At 39.5% G+C, this 26,550-nt stretch overlaps 1 protein-coding gene across 2 annotated transcripts in view; it reads right to left on the bottom strand.

Annotated features, from left to right (window-relative positions):
- Positions 1-26,550, bottom strand: part of cntfr (ciliary neurotrophic factor receptor) — a 237,648-nt gene that overhangs the window by 41,144 nt on the left and 169,954 nt on the right. The window lies entirely within an intron of this gene.

Raw genomic sequence — 26,550 nt, 5'->3', positions numbered from 1 at the left:
ACCATCTTGTTACCAAAATGTCAAGTCAGGTTTAACACCAGATTCAATTCAATGTCCTAGAACTGCTCACTCAATCACTCTGCATGAGTATATGTCTGCTTCCTCATATTTTTGAATGATTGCAGCAGTTTTTTCTCATGTTATATGTTGTGACTGTTGAAACTTTATTCACATCGATTTTTTTCTCCTTAGCTGTCTGAACGTTGGATGCATAGGAAACAGTGAAGTGAACACCTAGTTGTAGAATATTTGTGACCCGGGACAAGCAATCCCTGTAACAATTCAATGAATCTAATTTAAATGATTGAGAATATGAAAATGAATAAAACAAAAGGCGATGGAGAGCAGATCTGGAGAAACTGGAGGGACAGAGGAAGGAGAAAAAAAAGTAAAGCAGCTGGGTGGGAGGGAAGATGGTGTGTGGAGAAAAGAAGGATATTGGAGTGGTAGAGCAAAAGAAGAATGAAAGAGGTTGGCCAGAAAAAGTGATGTTACACCAACTCTGGCCTCCTCCAAGATTAGGGTCTTTTCTTCACGGCTAGTCAACCGTGCACTCGTCTACCACTCCCTCTTTCTCCCTACAGCTTTTTACCCTTTTACCCTTGTTATCTCTAATACATGTGATGTACAATAAGTGTACAGTGTGACACCATAAAAACAAATTCCTATCTGTTATTTTTTATTTCTAAATCATTTTCTGTTCCCTCCTTTCATATTTATTTCACTTCATCTTTTCTTGATCTAAAGTAAACTGCAGCTTTTTCATTTCACACACGGTGCTTCACTGGCTAGGACTGCTGCAGTGCATCGCTTTGACAATATATGGGGCTGGCATTGGACTTTCATTGTTAAATATCAGTAATATATACTACTGATATGACAGGTTGACTGATAACAGCTACATTCTTCATTTATAGTCAGTAATGTACACCAGAGTTGAATGGGTGGGATGGGTCAACCTGTACTTTAAGAGCCACTAACCCATTCAGTGTGGACATGGGGAAAAACTGCATGAGCTGCTCAGTTGAGCAGGATTTCTCTCCCCTGTGGGAAAAACGATAGCTCCCAATGTTTTTGCAGAACAGGGCTTCCAGGGTGTGGCCAGAAAAAAAGTAATAATTATACAGAACAATGTTACAAAGAGGGGTCTTTAAGCAGCATGGAGAGAAATGGAATATTTCAGATAACTGTTTCAGCTATTTTCAGTAGTTCGATGAAAGGGACAATGGAGATGTATAGATATGTGGCCCCTGGGAAAGTAAAACTGTATTCTGAATGTCCTTTCAACAATAGCCTGAAAGTTGATCTGTTTCGAGATGGAATGATATATTGGGGTGGTGTAACCCCACCTTAAAAATTGGGCACAAAGTAAAGTAAAAAGTTCTCAAAGTTTGTATAAATTATTGGCTCAAAATTGGAAAATAACTGATAAGATAAAGGCAAAGAACTGTATGAACTGTATTATTTTATTTTCCTATACTTACAGCATTATGACTTTCCGAATACTATAAGCATCTATTTATTTTAAAAAATAAAGTACATTAATTAAAAAGATATATATTACTTAAACTTTGAATAACAACATGAGTATCCTTGGTTTCACAATCATTTAGTTTAGAATACAAGTGATATAATAAAGGCCACATCACCATGAGAACTGACTTAAAAAGGTTGACCAGAGACCGTTCAGAAACAAGCATTTTCTGTGGCAAAAAAAAAGTAAGAGGCAAAGTGTCTCGATATAGGAAAAAATGAACAGTGGAGGAAAACAACACGAGTGGAAAGGCAATCCCTCAGAAGGAACGGCGTTACAAAAAGCAGATGGACAATTCACTGCTACATCACATGTAAGTACAACTATTACTTCTGCAATGTGTTTTCCTTCTGTAGCTCCAGAAAAAACCCACCAATTGCCTGTAGTGTTAAGTCTGATTTATGCACTATATCTCAAGTATTTCTAATCACTGATGATTATTGAGGTGATTCATTTGCAGCCAGTTTCAGACATTATTCTGTAATTTCAGCACTTACTCAGTAAGTGTAGTGTGGTTCCTTCTTTTCTATCTTCGATCTTACTCTTGGATACTGAAAGTTTCCTCATGGATCAATTATCTTTCTTGATGAAAAACAACACTATGGATAATCTTATTTTTTGTATTTATGATGGCTCAGTGGCACAGCATCATGTCTAAATACTTTGTAATTTGTGATTGTGATAGAGACATCTTTGTAACGTTCTTTGTGAATGGCTCACTCAAGTGTATTTGGTCACACACACACATCCTTGTACTTCTATCTTTGTGAGGACCGTCATTGACATAATGCATTCCCTAGCCCCTTAACCTAACCATAACCTAATTCTAACATAACCCTTAAAACAAAGTCTTAACCTTCAAACAAGCCCTTTGAAGTTGTGAGGACTGGCCAAAATGTCCTCATTTTCCACACTCTGTAGATAAAAAATATGTTTCAGTCCTCACTATGTTAGTACAAGTACACACACACACACACACACACACACACACACACACACACAGGCCCGTAAGCAAGAGGTAGACTTGATTGGCTGGTATGGGGTCATTTCACTGTCACACCATCAGCTGTGTTTAAGCGGTCACCACGGCAACTAATTAGTCTGTCAATAACATCAACAATGAGGTGCCAGGGACGACATCCAATCACACTCAATTAATCTCGGAGACTAATTGGGGCCATCTCAATCAATTGGCTTCTCATCTGAGAGCTTCACTCAAAGTCATGAGCACACAATGTCGAAGAGAAACATACCCACACACCCACTAATTGTCAAGACGGACAAACACACACTCGCGCACACACACACACACAATTGGAGCCACAATCAATCAAACCAGCTTATTAAGAACTTGGAGAAGTTACAAGTTCAATGATAACAACTAAAGATCACAGTTTTAGAGAGAAAAAAGCAGCAGAGGAAAGGTTAAAAGACAAAAAAAGAGCAGATTGGTGAAGGAATACAGGCGTGAAGAAGATGAGCCTAAATGTGTGCTCAGGCCAGCCATGTTTGGAGTGGTTGATTTGAACTCTGGAGTGTTTCCTCCTTTAATTTAGTTCATTTTGCCAGGCGTGAGTGGTGTCAATCAAACAGCCGCTGAGACATCTAAAAGGGCAGTTCATATTGTAGGGCTCCTCCAAGGGGACCGAGGTGCGGTTTGTTAGGAGGGGAGAACGTGATCTGAACCATCAATACTAAATGACCCCATAACACGAGGGTTTATGTGTACAAGGAGACAGATGTTGACACCTAAATGCCTGCTGCAGAAAGAAGCAAGGACAAATCAAAAACTTGATTGATGCTGATACAAGTTACTAAAACTTTGCCTAATAAAAGCTACATGTAAGTCCATATGATTTAGGTTAAAAGCCCTGGATTGCTTGTATTAAGTGAGCATTTGGTCAGTTTTAACCTTAAACTTTTAAACTGTATTTCTAGAGATGTGGGTTTGTTTCCTTTTCCTTCTTTATTTGATTCAATGCAGTTGGAATTTTCTTTTGCGCATGGTTTTCAATATTTAGTGCTAATTTGAACCTAAACAAACTAAATACCAAAATGCAATAAACAAAACATTTTGACAATAGTTTACAGGAAATACATTTGTTGGTTCAATGACAATGTAAGAAATGCCAAAGGAAAGAAACAGAGTCAGTGTTAGAATAACAAAGACAAGAAGAGAGAAGGAGGTAGATAAGGACAGGATGGGAAAAAAGAGGTGTATCTATAGAGGCGAGGTACAGGGAGAAGAATGGAAGAGGAGGCAAAGACTGACACGTGGTGAGCAGAAGAATAGAGAAAATATCTGAAAAGGGAAATACATGAAAAATGGACAGGATGTGAAACAAAACAGCATTCTTTCATCAGATTTGACTAATGTGCCCTTGGAACACCACATGTATGCATGCACATGCCCAAAAAGCTGCAGCTCAGTTTCTTCAATAACACTAAAACATCAAAAGCTTTCTATGCATCTAATGAAAATAGAGGTTGAAACAGGAAGGAGATGACAGAACAAGAGATAATGCACCTGTAGAAAAAAAACAAAAAACAGAGAACAAAGACGGTATGAATATTAAAGCAAATAAAACAATAATTCAAATTAAAATGACATTGTGCATGTCAGTTGCAGTCAGGACACCGCTCATGAATAAATGTTATTTGAATTAGTGCACTTTCATCAGCTGGTTTGAATTGCTAAACACCGAATGTGATTTTGAAGATGCTCTTTGTTAGTCTCATGAAACACACACACACCTGCATGTGTGCACATGTGCGCATGCACAAGTGGTTAGTAAGGTTAGTTTTAAATGGTAATAGGTCACAGACTGAACTTACTGCAGAGTGTGGCTCATAAATCATAATGAGACCAACAGGAAAAAAAGAAAGAAAAGAGACATCTTTTCTGTTGAGAAAATGCATGCAAATGTTGTGTTTGAATCTCAATAGATCATTCTATCAATTATTAACTTAGAATTGTATCTAAAAACTGACCACAATGGCAAAGCAAACCATTTTTTCTTCAGTATGCCATGCTGTACACTGCTGTTTCACTCTTAAGTCGTAGCACTGTGATGTTTTTTTTTTTGTGATCACTTGTACTCTAAATAAATTGATAAGAGCAACAAGCAGCTTATTGTAGTTCTTTCTCTCTCTCTCTCTCATACTCACCCTATAAGCCACACATTCTCCTTTTTCTGTCCCACTATTCTAAACCTGTCACACAAAAATTCTGGGTCTCGCAAAAGAGGATCTTTGTCACAGGAGGTCGGCAACAAACACACACACACAGAAATGTGATGAGGGACAATGACATCCAGTGGCCTGGTTGCTAGGCTGCAGACGCTGTAGTAATTGCTATTTGGTTGTGTTAGTAGCCTCCCTGTTGCTTTGTGTGTATGCGTGTTTGTCCGTATGCATCCCTATGTGTGTGTGCACATTCATGTCTTTCTGTGCTTGTGTGTTTTTGTAGTGGATTCTCTTGCTATGACAACAAGGATGAATACCTTTTCTTCCCTTGCTGCAATTTCTCCATTCATTCACTTTTTTTATATAAAAAAAATCTTGGCTCATGAAATTCAAACTGGAGAGTCTTTGGCCTCGACAGAAACACAAAAGTTACCAACCTTCCTGGTTCAGAATCCCTATTCATGCTGCCCTTGATTCAGTTTTTTACTTTCATGGAATCAGTTTGACAAATCATCATCTTTACTGAACACAGTTCAACCTGCAGTGCGGAACTTTTGTCTCCCCCTTCTGGCAGTGAGAGTAATTACACAAACACTGTCGACGTGTGCTTATGATGCATGCCTTATGCCTGACGTATTACAACAATAATAATAACACTCTTAGCCCTGGAAAGTCCCAGGCTCGTGTTCAGAAATAGTTACAAAAATACAGAGAAATTTCCAGTTCCAAGACAATAATCCATTATTTAGGTAGAGTAAATGTAATAGCTACATAGCCTACTCCAAATATTTTACAAATACCAACATGTCCAAGAGCAGTAACGTGACATCCTGGTCTGCCCTCAAACCTTTCTCTTCTTTCTGCACTCTCCAACTAGGGAAAAGCTACACCAATGGTTATCCTTATTTGCCCTTGCCGTCGATTGCTTTCTTTTTTTGACTGTATTACTGTCTCTGAATGCCGACTTTCTTTTTTATCTGGAGCATCAGAAACTTTTCTTGGATGCTTCTTTTTGGCCATAGGCTCCGCCATACTGCTAGTTGCTGTAGCCTACACCGTCGCTACAGTTGCTCACCCCTTCAGCTCAGGCAAACGAATCATTGCTGGTTGATGGAAAACATATCATTACCGGTGCGCCAGTGCGGGAACGTCGCCACAGACACCAGTTTTTAAAATTCCGGTATATTGCAAAATACAGAGAGATTTACCTGGCGGTGAATCAGCATTGTGTGAACTCATTTGGCAAGGGCTTGAATATAACGGATGTTCATATATATGTAAAAGTTCTGTACTCCAGCTTTAAGAGTAACAAACCATGGTACTGACAATAGCTAACATTCATCTGTCTGTCTGTCTATGTATCTGTCATGCACATCTCATTCGGTTTAAAAATCACGTTTTTCATATTAGAAATCCTACTGGGAAGAACTGGATCCTCTTGGAGTCTGTGCTGCTCTGAATGGCATAACTCGTTTAGGCAGATGGCTTTGGTCTCTGCTCGACTCAGCCTGCCAACGCTGGGCGCACTTGCATTTTAGATTAGCTTAGTCATGTGTCACGGGCAAAAGAGGAATGTAAATAAAACTGAAGGACAAAGTCATAGTGAGACAGAGACAGAGACGCTGTGGTGCCTTTTTGTCCAGACCAGCTGTCGTGGCTAACGGTAATGTAATTGTGGTGTAATATTTTTATCCGGCGCTCTGAAGCTATCTTGAAGCATGAATGCACATGTGAGTGTGTATGTGGCTGTATGAGATTAGTATGTGTACTGTAATGTGAATATGCTATTTTGTATGTAATTGAATTGAAAGTGCATACATTTGTCTGTACAGTATGTGCACTTGTATGTCTCATTAAAAGTATGTGTATGTCTGAGTGCCAAGTTATGCTAAGTATATTTAAAGAGTGCCTTTAAGACATTAGCATACAGTTTTGTTTCCTTTGAAGTAGCTTAGCTTTGATTGTACATTATTTATGTACATTTACAATTGAGCAGGGCATATTTGGTATCTTTTGGATCTCTAAAATTGAAAATATATTAAGAATAAAAAAAAGACACTCTAAAAGACGATAGCTTGCGTGCACTCTGCATGTTGTGTGTATTTGTGAGTAGGTGTGGCCTTTATTGCAACGCTATTTGATTATACAGAACTTCCAGTGTAGTTTATACAAATAACTGAGATGAACTGACTCAGTGTATAAGAATTGAAACACATACATATGCACACCAAGCACTCTTTTTTCTCCTTCTTTTCTACTTTTCTCCTGTATCTATCTTTTTCTCACTCTTCCAACCTCTCTCTCCCTCTCTTAATAGTCACTGGTCCAGAGCTGCTCCTCAACACGAGGAAGTGAACAGGGGTGCAGCGAGCGCATACGCACACTCATTTACACACACACTGCACAAGACAATGATGCCCTGGCATTCCAGGAATGTCTCTGGGCCAATTGGAAACAGCCGTGTGTGAGAGATGAATGAATGAATGGAGGATGGATACCTTATGAGAGCATCAGGAGTTGATAAGTGAGAGAGAGAGAGAGAGAGAGAGAGAGAGAGAGAGAGAGAGAGAGAGAGAGAGAGAGAGAGAGAGAGAGAAAGAGACAAAGGTAAAGATAAACAAAAAGGGGGAAAAAAACGAGGTGTGCAGGGTGATAAAAAAACAAAATAAAGAATCTGTTATATTACACTTCGCTCTTCCTATAGGTTTGTCTGCTTAATAATGTTGCCATGTTCCCTGATAACCAATTAACTCTGTAATAAACCGGAATTAAAGGACGAATTTAAAGGACTGGAGAGAGGTATGAAGGGAAGGAGTTGTTGAAAGGTTTGCATTGACCTCCGCAGCTCTGGAGGTCAGACACAGGAAGACGGCCATTATACCTGGACACTTACATCACTCTCCGCCTGTCTCTCACTCTCTCTCATACACACATGCTCACTTATGCCACCTGACAACACAAATCTTTCTCAAAGCTTGGGAATAACAGCTTATGTTTCACAGGAAATAAAACAAGATTCTCAAGCAGCTTCACACTTATAAACACGATCTCACCTCAAGCACATGTTTTGATTTTTCGGCTGCTTCCTTCCTCACGATAAAACCTCTGATGTTAAAGGCTGTTGATGTTATGAGATGACCAAATAGGTTTCATGACCAAAGACTCATAAATTCACTGAATACTTGGAATTTGTGTTGTGTGCGTGTAAATCTGAGTTTTGATGTGATAAAATGGAAAGTTCTCATTCCTAAAAAATGCTCAATGAATAATCATTTCCTAATGTTCATTGTTTTATATTGCAACAAAAAAACATAGTTTCAAAGTCCAAACTTCAGCATGGGAATCTGCATTTCTTTGTTTTGTTTTTTTGAGAGACTGTTACCTCTTAGCAGGAGAGCAAATTCTTTCACTGATCAGTGCTCCCTTCCCACTTGTCTCTATTTCCTTTTTTCCCTCTCAATCCCTGCTATTTTTAACCAATTCCACTCATTTTCTGCTTTTTCTGCCTCTTTCTCTTTGTGTTTAATGTTCAACATTCAATGGCTGTTCAACATCCTAATGCAGGTGGAGAGGGCCTCTATATAGAATAAGGGAAACAAACCCCCCCCCCAAAAAAACCCACATCCAAAAGCCAAAACTCCGCCAGAAGCCATATGGATTCAGCCTTCCAGACAAAACAAAACACATTTACTGTACTGTAAAAATCCTTTCTTTTAATATTTGTATGTGATTTAGTCGTTCTGAGTGTGCTTAACTTGCCTCAGACCTCTGCACAAACTAGTAGCATTGAATCCAGAAGCTAATGAGAGGCATTCCTTTCATGCTACTTCATTCTTACCATATTTCATTATTATTTATCTTGACAGTACAGTGAAGATTGCCAGGAAAGTTGGGAAACAGCACAGTGCCACTCATGAGTGATTTGTTAATTTAAAAGTAATCTTCTTAGTGAAACTGGGAATTCAATTTTTCAAGCTGTAGCCACACATGCCTGGACCTTTCTTCACTCTTTTTTTCAATTCCTTTTTAGTCGCTGCATTACTACCACAAGAAAGGTCTGGCATCAGCCCTCGCAAGTACAAACAAAAGCAGTAAAGCAAAATCATCTGAGAAGTTTTAGATTTTTTGTTTTTCTGACACTAAACCAATTGTCAAGAAGAAATTCCTCTTCTAGCTTTAAGGACCAAATGGTCTTCCACTCCCTCAGAACAGGGCCTGGTTATGGCGTAATTGCCTTTGTCAGGGACACTTCAGCAGGTCAAACACTTTGGCTAACAGGGGATTGAGTCCAGCATCGTGTCACACTGTAAGTAATACAGGGTGACACTCAAAACTTAAGGTATCAATAGTCATCTTTTGCTTTCCAAGTGGGAGATGGAGGGCAGACCAATTATTTCCCTCTGCTCTTCCCTTGCCACATATCTGATACGCCAATCACTTTTTGTCAGGTATGGGTCAAATCCACTTTGTACATAGCCCTTAATTGTACTTAACAGAAGAAATACAAACTCTCTTCTGACTTTTTTTTAGCCTCAGTACCACCTTAATAACAACTTCAGCCACACTTTCCTACTTTTTACTAAAACAAAGTGATGGGTATAGTACAAGTACATCACACTGATGTGGGACAAGACACTTGGAGAAAGTTGTAGGGGAAGGGAAGGACTAAGGAGGAGGAAAGCTATTGAGGTCGACCTAATGCCAGCTCACTAATGAAACAAGAAATTGCCCTTCCATCACAGAAAATCCCATCAGTACTGCTAAGCAGTAGGTAGCGTTTTACTGTGCAAAATTGAAATTTCAGTGTGTTAAAGCTGTTAAGTTGAGATGTCTCTAGTCTCACTAAGAGGTAAAGCTCTATGTCACTATGGCAATAATAGCCTGAGGCTCTGTCGCTGCCGTGACAATTGCCTCTTAGCTGCAGTGTCCATGATGGTGAAATGAGTGACAGGTTGGGACTGACCAATCAGAGGTGTCAGTCTGCCAAATGCACAAACAGCTAACTGCCATCACTTGCAGAGAGAGAGAGATGAGACAGGCAGGTACCACCCGAATCCCCAACATCTGAATCGTAACAGCTGACTCCTTTAAATTTAGCTGTCAGATTCAAAGCTAGACAGACAGACAGATAGATAGACAGAGAGAAATCAAAAGTGTCTGGCCTGTAAAGCTTGAGGCCATCATTGTGAATTCAGCCAGCTGCTTTGTGCAGGACCACTGTGCTGTCTTTTTACATACACCATGTTCTCTTAATGGAGTTATGAAAGGTGTCACATTACTGTGGAGGAACAAAGGCTCGTTCTGCACAGTCTGAAACCTTTATATACACATATATAGCGATAGAGAAAGGGCAAACAGGCAGCTTCACACACTACCAGCATTAAAGCAAAACATACAGCATACATTCTGTACACAACCAACAAAACCAAACAAGAAAGACAGTATTTTATGCAGATCTGTAGACCTTGGGGCCACTATAACAGCTATTCTTGGTAAAACGGTAATGCTATTCTAATGGAATGTTTGTACAGAGATTTTAAGGTACATGGTTTCAATCAGGTCCTCCACACACCAGCTGTGCACTAGCCGATCTAACCCAGGCCCCCTGTGAGCCATGCTGGAAGATCTCACCTCTTTGCGGCATCAGAGAGAGACTTGAACTGACAGCAAAATGTAACACTTTCACCTCAGCAGTATCTACAAGAAATGGCTAATACAGTACCAGTGCTGTTTACATAATGTATGTGTCAGTTAGTTAGCTAATGATACTGTAGGTGTGGCAATAACGCATTACTGGGAAAAGGCCAAATGCTTTGAGAGAGGAGGGCTGGGTAATAATTCAAATTAATTTTAGATTTGGCATGCTGCTCCATTTGGACAGACTCGACCAGGATCTACTGGGGAAGCTGAAGATTCTGCCTTTTCCCTCCACAGTTGTTAAATTCACTTCAGCTAAGAGTAGAATGACCTGGTCACTGTGCATCACAGATGTGATTTATTGCTTGTCATCAAAGAGGAAGCTTCACAGCAAGGCAATGACAGTATGAAGAATAAAGAATGCATCACATCAAATACGTTGTAACGTGTCCTTCTGTGGAGATACCAAAGCAGATAGCGTAATCATAAAATTCAATTCCCTCGTCCTTGAGTGAAAATGTCCCTAACTTTCCAAGAGGCAAGAAAGGGCAAGAAGGAGAGCTAAACTGAGGCAATAAAGGAAGTAGGAGTCAGTCTGCATGGTTGAATGAAGGAACAAACAGTGATCTCATTCCCTCAGCAGCATTTTGGCACAGGCACAACCACAACAGGATGCTCTTATCACACCTATCCTCATTCCTTTGACTCCTGTTTAAATTCAACAGCAAAGATCAACAAGCTGACGCTTCAGCTTTGAGTGTGGGTTGAAGTGATGCATACTTTTTATTTTTTACCTCCAACTTTTATTCCTCTCTGACTTCAGCCAACTCTACCTCCTGAAGTTGATTTTTTTGGTATAACAAAATGGAAGTTTGGGGAGAGACCAACATAAAACATACATAAACATACATAATACTAAATACTTATTTTCTTTCTTCCCTGAAGGATTTATACTACGATGAAGTCAACTTTATTGAATCCCTAAGACAGTTGTTCCTTCTTGGCTTGGATTTTTTGGGGAAGACCTGGTCTGATTAGGAGAGACAGCATTCATCCCACTTTGGATGGAGCAGCTCTCATATCCAGAAATCTGGCCGAGTTTATTAGTGGACCTAAACCATGACAACTCAGAGTTGAGACTAGGAGGCAGAGTTGCAGTCCTACATGCTTTTCTGCGCTTCCAGAGCAGTTATCCAACCAAAACTCCTTAGTGACGGTGTCTGCCCCCCAACCACTTAAATTAATAAAATCAAAAGTTACCAGAAGAGGAGTTGTACATAAAAACCTAAACAAAAACGCTGAAATAGCACAACAAAATAGGAGAATTAAATGTGGACTCTTAAACATCAGTTCTCTGTTATCTAAAGCTGTACTAGTGAACGATTTAATATCAGAGTATCATATTGACTTACTGAAACCTGGCTGGGTCATGAAGAATATGTTAGCCTAAATGAATCCACTCCACCCAGTCATATTAATACTCATATTCCTAGAGGCACCGGCCAAGTTGCAGCCATCTTCAACTCAAGCCTATTAATCACCCCTAAACCTAAACTAAATTATAACTCATTCAAAAGCCTTGTTCTTAGTCTTTCACACCCAACCTGGAAAACACGACAGCCAATTCTATTTGTTATAGTGTACCGTGCTCCTGGTCTTTAATCTGAATTTTTATCTGAATTCTCTGAGTTTTTAATCAAGATTAGTCCTTAAAACAGATAAAGTAATTACTGTAGGTGATTTCAATATTCATGTGGACGCTGAAAATGATAGCCTTAGTACTGCATTTATCTCATTATTAGATTTGATTGGCTTTTGTCAGAGTGTACATTGACATTAAAGGAGCATGTAACTGGCATTAAAGGAGCTGCACTAAGCTGGTTTAAATCCTATCTATCAGATCGATCTCAGTTTGTACATGTTAATAGTGAGTCCTCTGTGAACGCCCAAGTTAGTCATGGAGTTCCACAAGGTTCTGTGCTTGGACTGATTCTATTCACCTTATATATGCTTCCTCTAGGCATTGCTATTAGGAAACACTCCATAAATTTTCATTGTTATGTGAATGATGCCCCAAACACCTCCGAGACACATTATCTAAAGATATAGTTACTCTTGATGGCATTGCCCTAGCCTCCAGCACCACCGTAAGGAACCTCTGAGTTTTCTTTGCACAGGATTTATCCTTTAACTCCCACATGAAACAAACTTCAAGGACTACCTTCTTTCACCTATACAACGTAGCAAAAATCAGGCACATCCTGTCTCAAAATTGTACCATCGTGCCGAAAAACTAGTGCATGCATTTTTTACTTCTAGGTTGGACTATTGCAATTCCTTATTATCAGGCTGCCCGAATAAGTCCCTTAAGACTCTCCAGTTGATCCAGAATGCTGCGGCATGTGTACTGACAAGAACTAGGAAAAGAGATCATATTTCTCCAATATTAGCTTCTCTGCACTGGCTCCCTGTAAAATCCCGAATATAATTTAAAATCCTTCTCCTCACCTACAAAGCTCTTGTCAGGCACCATCGTGTCTTAAACATCTCATAATACCTTATTACCAGACTAGAACACTGTACTCCCAGGATGCAGGGTTACTTGTGGTTCCTAGAGTCTCCAAAAGTAAAATGGAAGCCAGAGCCTTCAGTTATCAAGCTCCTCTCCTGTGGAATCAGGTCCCAGTTTGGGTTCGGGAGGCAGAAATCATCTCCACATTTAAGAGTAGGCTTAAGACTTTCCTCTTTGATAAAGCTTATAGTTAGGGCTGGCTCAGGTGAGCCCTGAACCATCCCCCACCTGCCAAAACCTCCATCTCTCTCTCAAAAACCTAACACGGCAGTGGCGGATGGCCGCCCACCATTGAGTCTGGTTCTGTCCAAGTTTTCTGCCTCTTAAAGGAAGTTTTTTCTTGCCACTGTCGCCAAATGCTTGCTCATGGTGGGATTTGTTGGGTTTACAGTACAGTCTAGACCTGCTCTATAGGAAAGGTGCAATGAGATAACCTCTGTTATGAATTGGTGCTGTATAAATAAATAAAATTAAAATTAAATTAAAGTGAATTTTACTTGAGGCCCCATGTCAGGTCAGGTTTGCAGTTCAACCAAAGAGTGTTGTGCCCTTCTCAGATTGTATTATTTGAATTACTTTTCAGAGGCTTCAAGAGGTAAAACAATCCAGTATTTTGCAAAAAAAGCCAAGATAAATCAGGTATTATTCATATAGCTGATGTATGTTCTTTTAACATCTTTTCTTGTAATCATCTTGTGACCCTGCTTGAGAATTCCCCAGAGCCAGGTTGGGAACCACTGTCCCACTGTAGGTGTTAGCTGGTTGTAACTGCTCTACCTCTTCACTTGTCTGTGTCTCTATACATGATAAAAACTGTTTAATTCATTTAGATACATGTGTTAAATTCTGTTGATTCCTTATGATAAGAAATGAACATATAGAGGCTCACCATGGGGTTTTGGATGCCAGTCCCTAGTTTAAAAATCAGTATTGAAGAGTCATTTTGTAAAGCACCAAATGCTGGATATATCACATGAAGATTAATAGTTTCAGATACAAAGAGAAAGGCTGGAAGTAGGGGAGAGTACACGTGTTTCTTCTCATTCTTTCAATCTCTTTATGTCCCCTTTCTGTTCACTGTTTTTTACCTCTTTCTCTTGCTTTTGTCTTCCCAATCATCCTTTTTAGTTTGAGATTGCAACCCGTCATTATATTTTATCAGCCAAGCTGTTTATAATGGTGTTAGATCGCTGAATCATGTGTGATTGCAAGTGTGTGTGTGTGTGTGTGTGAAGGCTGTTCTCATTCACTTTTCGTAGTTATACCTACAAAAACTAATGCACTATAATTTTTATATAACCCACGTAATAGGGAGCCACGAAGCAGTTCCATTTATCATTAGGCGGTGACCTCTAGTGGCCTCAGAAATTATGACAGGATCAAAGGAGGAAATCAAGGAAGTATAAAGAGTGTCCAAGTCCATGTAGGGAGATGGATGGATGGGGCAAACACAGGACTTTCACCTGGGAGATTGTGTCCTGTGTGAAACCAAAAGTCAGTGTTGAGTTATTTTAAGTTACATACGTAAGTTATGTACCTAAGTTACGTAACCTACGTAAGTTAAGTCACGTGATTTACTTCATGTAACTTACGTGTTTAGGTTATGTGACTTACTGTGAGTTACTAACATAACTTACTTATTTTTCCTAAACCTAACCAAGTAGTTTTGGTGCCTAAACCTAACCAAACTATGACCGTTTCACAACGTTAACCATGTGTTTCTTGTTACCATAACAATGAAGGTCCAGTACGCCTATTGCTGGACATTCGTAGGATTATACACGAAAAATGGTGCATTACATTTCACAAGATAGCTACGAACCGTTGTATGCGGATACGTTGGTGTGTGTGATCTTGATTTCTATTCTATTTCATAGAGAAAAAGCTACTCTGTATGGGTGTAAAACCATGAAGGGAGAGGCAGGCAGACGGTGAGGGAGACATGGGAGTGGTGGGGTGGTGGTGGGGGTGGGGATGTCAGAGATTAAAAGCAAGGAACAGAGTTAAAAAAGAAAGTGAGTAGGCAAGAGAGTGAAAAGGAGGATAAATGACACTCATTGTTCCTTCCTCTTGCTGTCAGTTCTCAGTAATGCTAATCATTAGGCTAATCTGACAGGATGGTACACACACACACACACACACACACACACACACACACACACACACACACACACACACACACAAACGCAAACCATGTCCCCTAGCCCCCCCGTGTTGCATTCCAGTGCCCAGTGTCAATGAGAAGGAACCGCCACATTACATGGCTGTTTGTTCTCTTTGTATGCTCGCCTGCAATGCTATTAGGACCAGGGTATGTGTGTGTTTGTGTGTGTGTGTGTGTGTGTGCGCGCGTACGTTTGGACCAACTAGTCCCTGTTTTTTATTGAAGACTAAGATTAATTTCAACTAAAAGTGAATTTATGATGAAGTCATGGCATTGAAACTGATTTCTGAAACAGAATATTTGTGGAATAATCTAATAATACAGGTTTACTGACAGCCTGTACTTGTGTTGCCATGCAGAGAGAGCAGCTGCAGTTTCTCCATCGTGAGAATTTGATTAAAAACAGACTGAAAAATGTTGCTTCACTTCTTTTGTTTTGGGTTTGTTTTAATGAAGGAAGTTCTTAGATTTAAAACATATTTTTCATTCTAAGATTTATTGTCATACTTTTTTATACAAATTCTGTGCTTTTTTTCTTTACAGTTGTGGTTTGTAAACATAAACATAAAATGAGCTTTTAATTAGAATTTATATTGGTCTAAGATCTGTGCTCCTTTTCCTGGAATAATATGGTGTCCTAGCTTTTACTCTGGCTTTGAAGGGGTGCTCTCTTTGAAGTGCACTGTTTAGCTTTGAAAGCAAAGAAATTAAGGGGGGACTTGGAAAATTTGCTGTGGTGATAATAAGTGAAGACTTGTTCTTCAAGATTTATTCTACAGCAACAGTGAAAGTTTTCATTCATACAATCCAGCGTTTTAAAATCTGAATCTCCTCTTTTCTACAGAGAATAAACAAAAAAGAAGTTCTTAAAAATCTCCACAGTACCAAATGATTCTCACTTTCAGTGAAAGTTGAGGAGGCCATACAATTTTGGGCTTAAGTGGGATGCAGTACCATTAAATAAGTGTGTGTGAGTGTGTGTGTGTCCTGAGGGAAAAGAGGGATCTTGGTTTAGAATAGGTAACAGTGGAATGTAATTGAGCTGAAAATTGAAAAGCGGAGCCGTAGCAAAGCCAAGCTGGTGTGCGTGTACATGTGTGTATACGTAAGAGTGTGTGTTGTGCAGGTATGGTTTGGAATGTGCCTCCATGTGTGTTTTTGTGCATGTGATTTTATGTGTGTGTACCTGTGTTTGTTTGTGTTTTAAAACCAGAGTGGGATGCCAGTGTAATCCTTGCACAGCTGGACCCCCAAGGATAGCAGAATTTACTGCTGTGTGGGTGAGCCACACAGGCATGCATACGGGAGCACGCCCACACACACCTACGGGAGCACGCCCACACACACACACAGTCCCATGCCAACTACCTGGGAGAGTAAAGAAGAGTGAGGATGAGAGCATGCTGAGTTTCGCTTCCCTTCTCCCCAGAAACACTCGCTTGGAAAATTGGAAAGAGCTTCGCCGTCTCCTCTGGGCATCACTCATGATGGTTCATTTTACACAGTATACATAATATACTGTGCATAGAAATAGGTGATATATGCTGTTACTTTATAGTATAAAGTCATTTTTTACCATATTTCCATGTCGTTTCACTCTCCTTGAATAAATAAGTGGTATAATTAAACTTTGCAAACTACAACGCCGAGTCAATGATTAACACAAGGCAGAAAAGCACGGATGTAAAGAAGGACACGGTGTGTGATAGAAGCTTCCTGCAGTGTTGCAGCGATGAGGTTAGGTGTTCAGTGCTGGGCAAGTTACTTCAAATATGTAATGGACGACTCATTACATTTTACTAATTGAAAACGTAATTACAGTACTTTACTAATTACTCAACAGCAAAAGTAATTAGTTACATTACTTTACTTTGATTACTCAGATTGTCAAAGTGACTGGGATTAGTAACTGTAATATAATTACTAAATGTCAAAATGTAATGTAATCCCATAAACTACTCATTACTGAAAAAACAAATCACATGACTGTAACATGTTACTAAGTGAACACTATCCTGTAGAGGTATCATCATATTCTGTCTTTTCAACAGAATGCCCCTTGTGTTCACATAAATGATATACTTTCTTTGACTAAAGCAATGCCTGAAACTGGCGTGTGTGAGTCGGTTCGGTATCGGTGCGCAATTCAGCTACAGCCTTCACTGCCTCTGTCATTCTCTTTTTGATCAACATGAAACAGAATCACTGAGTTTGCTTGACGATCGTGGCAGGTGGTCAGCTCAGGAAGAAAGACTGACAAAAAAAAGAAACACTGCGATCTCTCCATCTCTTCTCCCATTTCCTTCTCTCTCCAGCTTGCTGATTTCTTCACCACTCACCTTCTATCTGTTCTGCTATTCCCTCCTTTCTGCAAGTGTTTCAGAGTGTACTTGTATCTGTGTAAGTTCATGCCTATGTGTGTGTGTGTGTGTGTGTGTGTGTGTGTGTGTGTGTGTGTGTGTGTGTGTGGTCTACAGAGAGGGGTATTTGACTGCCTGATAAGCGAGACACACAGGCATTGACAGCTTCATCCATCAGAGTGTCCGTCTGATGGACAGGCCTCTGTAGAGAGGTCACACTCCACACGCATATGTGTTGTGTGTGTGTGTGTGGTCAGACATAAATATTCCTCTATTGGGACACACACACACACACACACACACACACACAGTGACTCTGCCTTAGTCAAAATATCAACGTGATTCTCTGCTCTCCCCTGATGTTAGATGTTACCTTTTCTTTCTCTCTGCCTGTCAGATGGTTGACTTCAGCTGTTTTTTTTTTTTACCCATTCAGTCTCTCCTCAACTTCCTCCGTTTACGTTCCCATCTTCCTCTCACCTTTTCTTTCCTTTACTATCCCCCTGCACTCCTCTTTGCCATCTTACTCTCATTTCCATCATGCTTTCTGTATTCCTCTAGTTTTTCCACCACTTCTCATCTTGCACTCTTTCCTCATTCTTTCTAACCTTGACATCAGTTGAAATGAGGATTAAGGAAAACAAAGGCAACTTGCAGAAACATTTTTCATGTTTATTCCATCTATTTCAACACTCACTGGCATGTAGGTGTATTCATTAAGCTGTTTGACAACCTTGGGGACTTTACTATGTTCCATATCCATTCATTCACTCGCGCACACAAATGACAACATCGGTATGTGAGAACATGCATACCAGCGCGGCGTAGGAAGAAAGACTGCTGTCACTCATTTCCCCAGAGGATCAAAATAGTTCCCAAACATCCAACAGGGAAGTGCTCCCTGGCAACAGAAGCAGCTAAAGGAAGTAAAGAGGAAACTGACCCGTAATTTCTGGACAAATTGACCCCTAAAGATCTTTGAATGCATTTTTCTTATTCACAGACAACTTTGTAATGGGAACGTGAGGCCTCCATACCAGTTACGTCATTGTCAACGTGAGATAATGCCTTCGAGGAGAACTGACGCTACCTGGTCCGATAGTAACTTAACAGAGACTTGAGCTAGCTAACAAATCGCAAACATGTCTTAGGCCATTAACTCACACTCCAACCAACACATCTGTATTTCTGCCAAATCACAGCAAATTGCCACCACACCGGTTTGGTTAATAAGTAAGTTAAGGATGTAAGACTGGCTGTTTCCGTATTATCTTTTAAACCTCTTCTCAAAACACACTTTTATCTGAGAGACAGTTTTACCCGAGTTGTCTCTCTATATTTCTTTTACGTGGATTTGTTTGACTCATTTTATTATTAAGTGTTGCATTTGCTTTTATTAGTGTTGGTGTTTAATCTGTCACCTTTTGTGATGCACTTTGTAACCTGGTTTTAATGCCCCTAAATTGATTCTATTTGATAATGTTGTGTTCGATAATGAGCTAAAATCTAATCAACCTGTCTGGGGTAATGTAATTTTTTACACACCCCAGCCCAGTCATTTTGTTACTACTTACTGTGCAGTACTAAAGGTTTCATGATAACATAAGAGAAAAAAAAAACTTGTATAATTTAAAGAAAGAAAACGTCATTGTCTGTCTCATGCAATTCACCGTGTTGACATGTTTAAGACATCTGACATTTTGAAAGGAGAAATGACACAAAGAAAGACACTAAAAACCCTAACAGATGCAAAAAGGAAGGATAATGTTGCCATGGAGTCAGTTTGTAGCTGTGGGCTACAACTTGAGGGTTTTGTTTTTTTCTTCATATATTTGTTTACATTTAGGTAAAGTGGCACCATTAAAAGTATGCCAAATTAACTATTAGCAGTTCCTGTTTCCAATGTACCCATGGATGTACAGACAACTATCACTGGATTACTTTGATACTGAAGAAAACTTAAAAACGTAATGATTCTCAGGCAAGTTCTGTATTATAAGGATTGTCTTTTTTTCTATGATTGTAGGATTTATGGACCTTTATTTAAATATAATTATATCCTTGGAAAGTGTCTGTGTGTTCAGATTTGAACATTCAGTTGCGACTCTGAGAAGGAGTAAAATTTTTTATGCAAATTGCAGCAATCGGGCACTAAGGGTTTTTAAGTATCTTAATTGCCTCCATTAGCTGTGTCACACTCTCGACTGCAGTTCCAACTGCTGAGCGTGTTGGTAAGCGGGCCAAATCAACAGCCCAAACACAATAACTTCCCACTGTTTGTAGAACACCAACATGCACCTGTCCCTTTCGCCTCATGCAGTATCTCTGCCTCATGTCTCTCTCTCTGCGCTTCCCCGGCAACTTTCCTGGGCCTTTTGAAGACCTCTTTTCTAAACGATGTGCATGCGTTTTTTTCCCCCCCTTCTTTAATTCAAATATTGTTAGAAGTCCTTTTCTCTTCAATAAAGTTTAGTGAAACCAGAGAGGAACATAACTTGTTGCATTACAAAATGAGGATATTTCTACATATTTTGGACATTCAAATGAACACGTCATTCTGTCTGTCTCATGCTATTCCCTTCGTTGACATTTTCATGCTATTTGACATTTTATCTCTGTTTCCCTCTCTCTTTAACTTGTTCTCACCCATTCTCTGTTTCTCTCCCCCTCTCACTGTCTCCCTCTCAGTCAGTCTCACATTCCAGGCAAGCTTGGCTTCTTTGTCCTGAATGACATCACAGACATAAGGCCGTGACAGGCAAGACAGGAGGAATGCAGGGAGAGAGAGGGATAGAAACTATAAAAGAGAGAGAGAGACAGAGAGAGCGAGAGAGAGAGAATGAGCAGATGATGGAGAGAGAGAGAGAGAGAGAGAGAGAGAGAGAGCCTGTAAGGGGATGAGAAAGTGTAAAAGAAAAGGGGAAAACCAGAGAGAGGGAGAAAGAATTCCATTGATTCAGCAGGGCATGAATGGACTTCACAGAGGACTCCCCCAACCAACACACACACACCTCCCACCACTACAACCCTCCTACCCGTCCACTCCCTCCCGCGGCCTCTCTCTCATCCCTCCGTCTGTCCCCTCCTTCTCTGTTTGTACTCCTTTCATTAATCTCCTTTAAAGGAATCAGACAACAGCACCCCCTCCACAAACCCAGAGGGAGAAAGTTTCCACACATGCAGCAGTTAGCACAGGTCCCACTCTGTTACACTGTTGCACCATATAGGCCTGATAGGTCTGATAAAAGCTTTGCTAAGCAAGCCTTTTTTTTTAAATGAAAAATATACCAGTGTTAGAGATCTTAAAAAAACAATGTGAGAATTTGTGGCTTTTCACAACATTGTGACGTAAAATACCTTTGGGTTTTGGACTGTTCATGACAAAATGATTTGTTCTACAATTTTCTGACATTTTATAGACTGATTCTAATAATCCAACCTCAGTCAGTAAGTGAGAGCCCTGTCCAGAGAAGAACTACATGCTTTTACTTCCGTTTGCCCTTAATTTAAAAAGTAATGTACAATGTATAATTGTTTTGTAATTCTAATGAAATGATTATTAAATGCTCTCAACATACCAAGCTTTGTCTTTAAGTGACCGTGCTATCATTCTTCTGTGATCATGCAAAATTCATAAGTTGCAATGTCAACATCAACAGAATAACCTTTTGTCTAGGTCAAACTCATGAAATAGTACAGTAAGATGAAAACAAGCTTCATGTCAAGATCACAAACCAACCAACCAACCAAAGATCACAAAGTTTATAAAAATATTTATTCATGTCATCTTTGGCCTTCAACACTAAACGGGTTGGTTTGACATCAGATTACATGTCTCGTAGGAATTAAAGCTGAAAAGTTTCTTTCAAACTGTTTCCTTCCAGTGTGCAGAGATGCCTACCTCTCTAGATTCACTTACAAAATGCAACCTGCTCAGTATTTATTGTTTCCTATGATGCTCTCAACATGATGCTGAGCTACTGTGGCTTTTACAAGAGACACTGTGTGAAGACATTAGCATGAATCATAGCAAATCTAATAAATACTTCATACACAAAAAAGTTCAAGGTGGGTACTTGCCATCAAAAGGTCAAAGCTACTTATTTATATAGTGCCTTCGACACAAACAACTTTGTTAGAAAGCACTTCATGTTATTACAAGAGAAGATAACATAAAAGGATACAATACGATAGCACATAAAAGACCGTACACCTCACCACATACAGTACACCAGTCACACTGAAAGCCAACAAAATGAAATGATTTAAGCAAATCTGAAAATGGGAATTGGCTCAATTTTTCAAAGTGCTTTATTTAATGCAATCTTGCTACCTCCTTATTTCACTCTCATGAGGAATCATTTGGAAACAGCTGCAGTAATCATGGAGGATAGCTGCAGGATATGGTGGCCTTCCACAGCGGTTACATGGTAAAGAGTAGAAAAGTGGGATAGACACAGGATGTGGGGCCTTCTACAATGGCTAACACTGCATGGAACTTTAACTTCTGACCACAAAATCACACAAGACAGATTGCTTTCCCTCGGATATCTCAGCACAACCACATCAAGGCAAAAAGTCTGTCATTCGGAGAGCACGGAGAGAAAGAGAGGGAGATTTATGGAAAAAGAGAAAGACAGTCAGAGGAACGAAAAGTGAAACTGGAGCCTGGAGGAGCAACAGAAAGTTAGTTAAACAAAGTGAACGAGAGAAGGACGTCACGCACTAACCATCAGGAAGACTTCCATGGTGACAAATGAATTTGTCGTCAGATCAATAAGTTATTATCACATTCAAAACAGAACTGCACACACATTCATGCAAAGACACAATGGGGCACACCCACACTGCAAACACGAAGACATACACAAACACACACATTCATCTACACGCAGATGTACACACACACACACACACACACACACACACACACACACACACAAAGTTGGGGGTTTGAGATATCGAGTGGTTGGATGAACTTTTCCAAACCTCTGTGCTGATGCGGTGAAATAATTTAAACCCATTAAAAACAGCAGAGCAGCCTTTTCCAAACTAATTATGGGGAATTCTGTCAAACGCAAGCGAAGGGGAGAGTGGTAAATACGATGTGTGTGTGTGTGTGTGTAACCACAGATGAGGTTAACATACACAAAACCATAGTGGGTACACCATCTGCGGATGAAATTAAGAACAAATACAGTCCATGAAATCCAGAATCAGCTGGAATAATCTAAACCAGATACCCTTCATTTTTCAATCAATAGCACTTCCAGGCCATAAAAATCCCAATAAAGGCTCGGGTGACACAAAACAAAAGACTTGTAGACACAGCTGTTAGATGGCATATGCTTATCTAATCAATAAAGACAACAATAATTACAAAGGAAATAAGAATGACAATAACAATCTGTCAATCAGAACTATTAGTTATTTGATTAGAGGTGCTAAACATATCCACTGAATCAATATTAACCATATAGTGTAATGGATAGCAGCCTCAGGATTTTGTTTGTTCTCCTTGATAAAATCTGCGAAGTGGCAGCGGATTGACGCTGCGCCAGAAACAGACGTAGTTTTGAGACGTCTACTGTATTCTCAGTGCGAAACCCAATTTCCACCTCTTTTCCCACCAAAATGCCACACAGACAGGCAAAGCAATGTTCAAGGTCATGAAAATACCAAACAGTGGGAGCGCTGCTTGGGCTGGTCGTTGTGCCGCCACGAAAATATGGCCCTTAAATGCGAAAAGCTTTTTTTTAATTTATTTTTTTTACTTAGCCCTACAATAAAACTGACAAACACACACAAAAATGCAAAAAGACCCTGCAAATAGATAAAAACCAAGTACACAATCTCACACACATACTCATGCAGAAACACTGAGCTAGCTAGTCATTAGTGTGTGAGTGATGGTGTGTTATGTTTGAAATGACTGTGGACTGAATCAGGGCCTAGATGCAATAACAGCAACAAGAACTGATTACCTAGACAATCACTAATAGCCTCTTTTTTTCTGCTTATCTGCCTGCCTCCCTAGTTATTCATTTTTTTCTCCAGTTTCTCTGCTTTTCTATCTTTTCCTTTCTTTACCCCCAAAATGCAATATCCATGTGTTATTTTTGACTCACTTATTGCAATATCCATGTGTTATTTTTGACTCACTTATTGCCTCTCTCTTTGTTAATTGCTTTGCTGCTCCCTCTCCATCCCTTTCACATCATGTGTTTTGCTGTGCTTTGTAAATCGTTCAAACCCATTCTCACTCTAGCTTTAATCCTCTCTTGCAATCTGCTGTCCTCTCTTTTTCTTGTACATTCTTTCTCCTCCCGCTTTTTTCTGCCTCATTCTCTTGGTGTCACGATTCTCTCATTCTCCTTTTCCCTCCATCTTTCTTTTTACATCCCCTCGGTTTTCTTAATCCCCCCCCGTAGACAGACAGCTGTTCCATTTCCATTTTATTTGATAAACTAAAACAACAACAACTGAACAACAAGAATGCACAAACACATACTGTACACAAATTATCCATGTGAGACAAGCCGAGGGGGGGGTTAAGAGAGTAAAGAGGAGAGGAGAGGATGGATGACACTCTGGCTGGACAAAGAGCTTGTCTGTTTGTTTTAGTTTATGGTTTGAAATATTAAATATTTGGTTTACAATAACGTTAAGTGGCCTGGGCCTGAGTTATGCTACCGCGGTGGCTTCTCTGTTTGTTTTGTTGTTTATGGTTTTGAAATATTAATCTTTTGTTGTCGACTAATAAGGCTAAGTGGTCTAGGGGAATGAATTATGGTCTGTGCCTCAGCTGCCTTTTGAAGGATTGAGCACACTTACATTCTCACCAGCTCATGTCCCATTAGAGGCCATATTTGGGATGTGCTGTTTGTATGCATTCTTGTGTGTCAATCATTGCAAAGATGAGATTCTCACAAGTTCAAAAAATTAACACCCAATCCTATGTCCTCAATTATACTAAGCAGGGTTGTGCCATATATAAAGTAAAATACATTATTATAATACAGTATCAATTCCTCTTTAGCTACAAAGGAATGGATGCAGCTACATTGAAGTTTGAAGAGTGTTACATACATTGTTTTAGTTACTTATTTTCCAACTCTGAAGCTACTGAGATGTTTACGAGACATTTACCAATTCAATACCCTCCTCCAGTGAGAGCACAACTTCAATAATGAGCAGACGGCAACTACTCATATTATCCCACCAGTTAAACTTGACTGCATGCAAACAAAAAGCACCCTGGAGGAAAAGATGCTGTAAAAAAAAAAACAATAATAAAAATCCCCAGGGAAGCTGAGCGCAAATGGTCAAAACTGCTCGCCGGCTTTAACATTTCCAAATTTTCAAAAAACATCTGTGGTTTTAAGAAAATAAACAAAGCAATGCTATTTCTCAAAATCAGTTACTGATCCTAAAAAGATAAATCTCTGTGTGCTCTTTCCAACTGTTAACAGCTTCAAAACACCTCTTTAACACCCACTCCATATCAAAGTGATGAGTTCAAAGTGTTCTTCAGAGCTAAGAACAAAATTCAGGTTGATATATAAACGTGTATTGTGTGTGAGAGTCCCTTTCAGGGAGGCCTTTCTGCCTGCTCAAAAATGTTTTTAACAAATTGGCTGTTGCTGTCGCAGAAATTATAGCGAGGAAAAAATGCATCCTTAAACATCTACTATTTAATACCACCCTATACACAATGCTTTACTCTCTAAAGTATGCCTAGTGGTGAGCGATCCTTCTTAAAAAGCAACTTGCAGGTTGAATTTTTTACTAAATGTATGCTTAACCTTTCCTGAAAATGACTGTTTGAAAAATGAATGTAGAATGTCATGTTTTAAAAGACATAAGGGCAAACATTCAGACAGCGTCATATTACGTAACAAAAGGGAGTCGTTGTCCCTGACTCTGCCTTGCAATTCACCATTTTTTTAAAATAGGTTTATTATTTTGTGTTAGCATTTCTATGTGAAGCAATTTGAATTGTATTTGAGTTTGATTTGCTTTGCTGTCGCCATGCACTGGTTCCCGTCTGTATGTGTGGTGGAGGACTCTGGGGGGGATTATGACTGGGTAGAATAATGGCTGTGTGATAATTAATGGGATTAACAGATTAGACAGAAGATTACGCCATGGCTGTTTTCATCACCACTCTGTGCTAGATACAGAGAGAAGAAAAAGAGCAGAAGGAAAGGATGAGGACGAATAAGGAAGAGATAGAAAACAATTCGATAGAAGACAAATAGCTGTACCAAAGACAAGACCATCAAGTGCTGAAAGCTGGCCGGAATGTCTGGTCAATTCAGACTCTTGTTTACTTTGTCTTTGATCAGATAGTTCCTCGTTTCAGTCAATATTTCGTCAGTTTTAGACTATTTTGTTCAGAAAAAGTTCTTGTATAGCTGCTTGTTTTTAGACAACAGTTAACATTAGAGAACTTTGGCTTCTTCTCTTAAGTAAAACAAAAACATGATTATATTTTTCAAAGTAAGGTACTGAAAAAAGTATTGTTTTGCATCTATAGAAACACTCGGGTACCGTATCGAGACTAGTGTCGATATTGCCCTTAAAAACACTCAAAAATGTGCTCACAACTGGCCTTTTTCCTCCTTAACCATCATTTCCATCATACCATCAAACTGAATATTAAATGCTTCTGTCTCATTGTTTTTGATCACCTTTTTGGCCACTATGCTGTCTACTGCAAATAACTATGGACAACGTTAATGTAACACCTTCACTAACTCATACTATCTAACTTCAAGTATGTACAGCGGATGGGTTTCACATGTGGTGTGGTCCCCAGGGGACCTCACTGGAGTTTGACTGAAGTGAAGCCCAGATCACTGTTCTGAGGTGGACGTGAGACAGCTTTTCTGCACTGCACCTGGATTTAACAATACCTGTCACACTTCACCAAATGTACCAAACCCTCGGTGCAAACAGCAAAGTCTGGGGAAAAAAATTCTCCCTTCCCCAAATGTGAAAAAGCCTTTAGAGATTTAGCGAAAGGACAATCTTCAGTCTTCTCAGTAGCAGTTAATACTGTCTAACCATTGTTAATGGTGTTACGTGCACATAT

This window comes from Siniperca chuatsi, linkage group LG18, assembly GCF_020085105.1.
Source record: "Siniperca chuatsi isolate FFG_IHB_CAS linkage group LG18, ASM2008510v1, whole genome shotgun sequence".
NCBI lineage: Eukaryota > Metazoa > Chordata > Actinopteri > Centrarchiformes > Sinipercidae > Siniperca > Siniperca chuatsi.
This window is presented reverse-complemented; position numbering and strand designations above follow the sequence as displayed.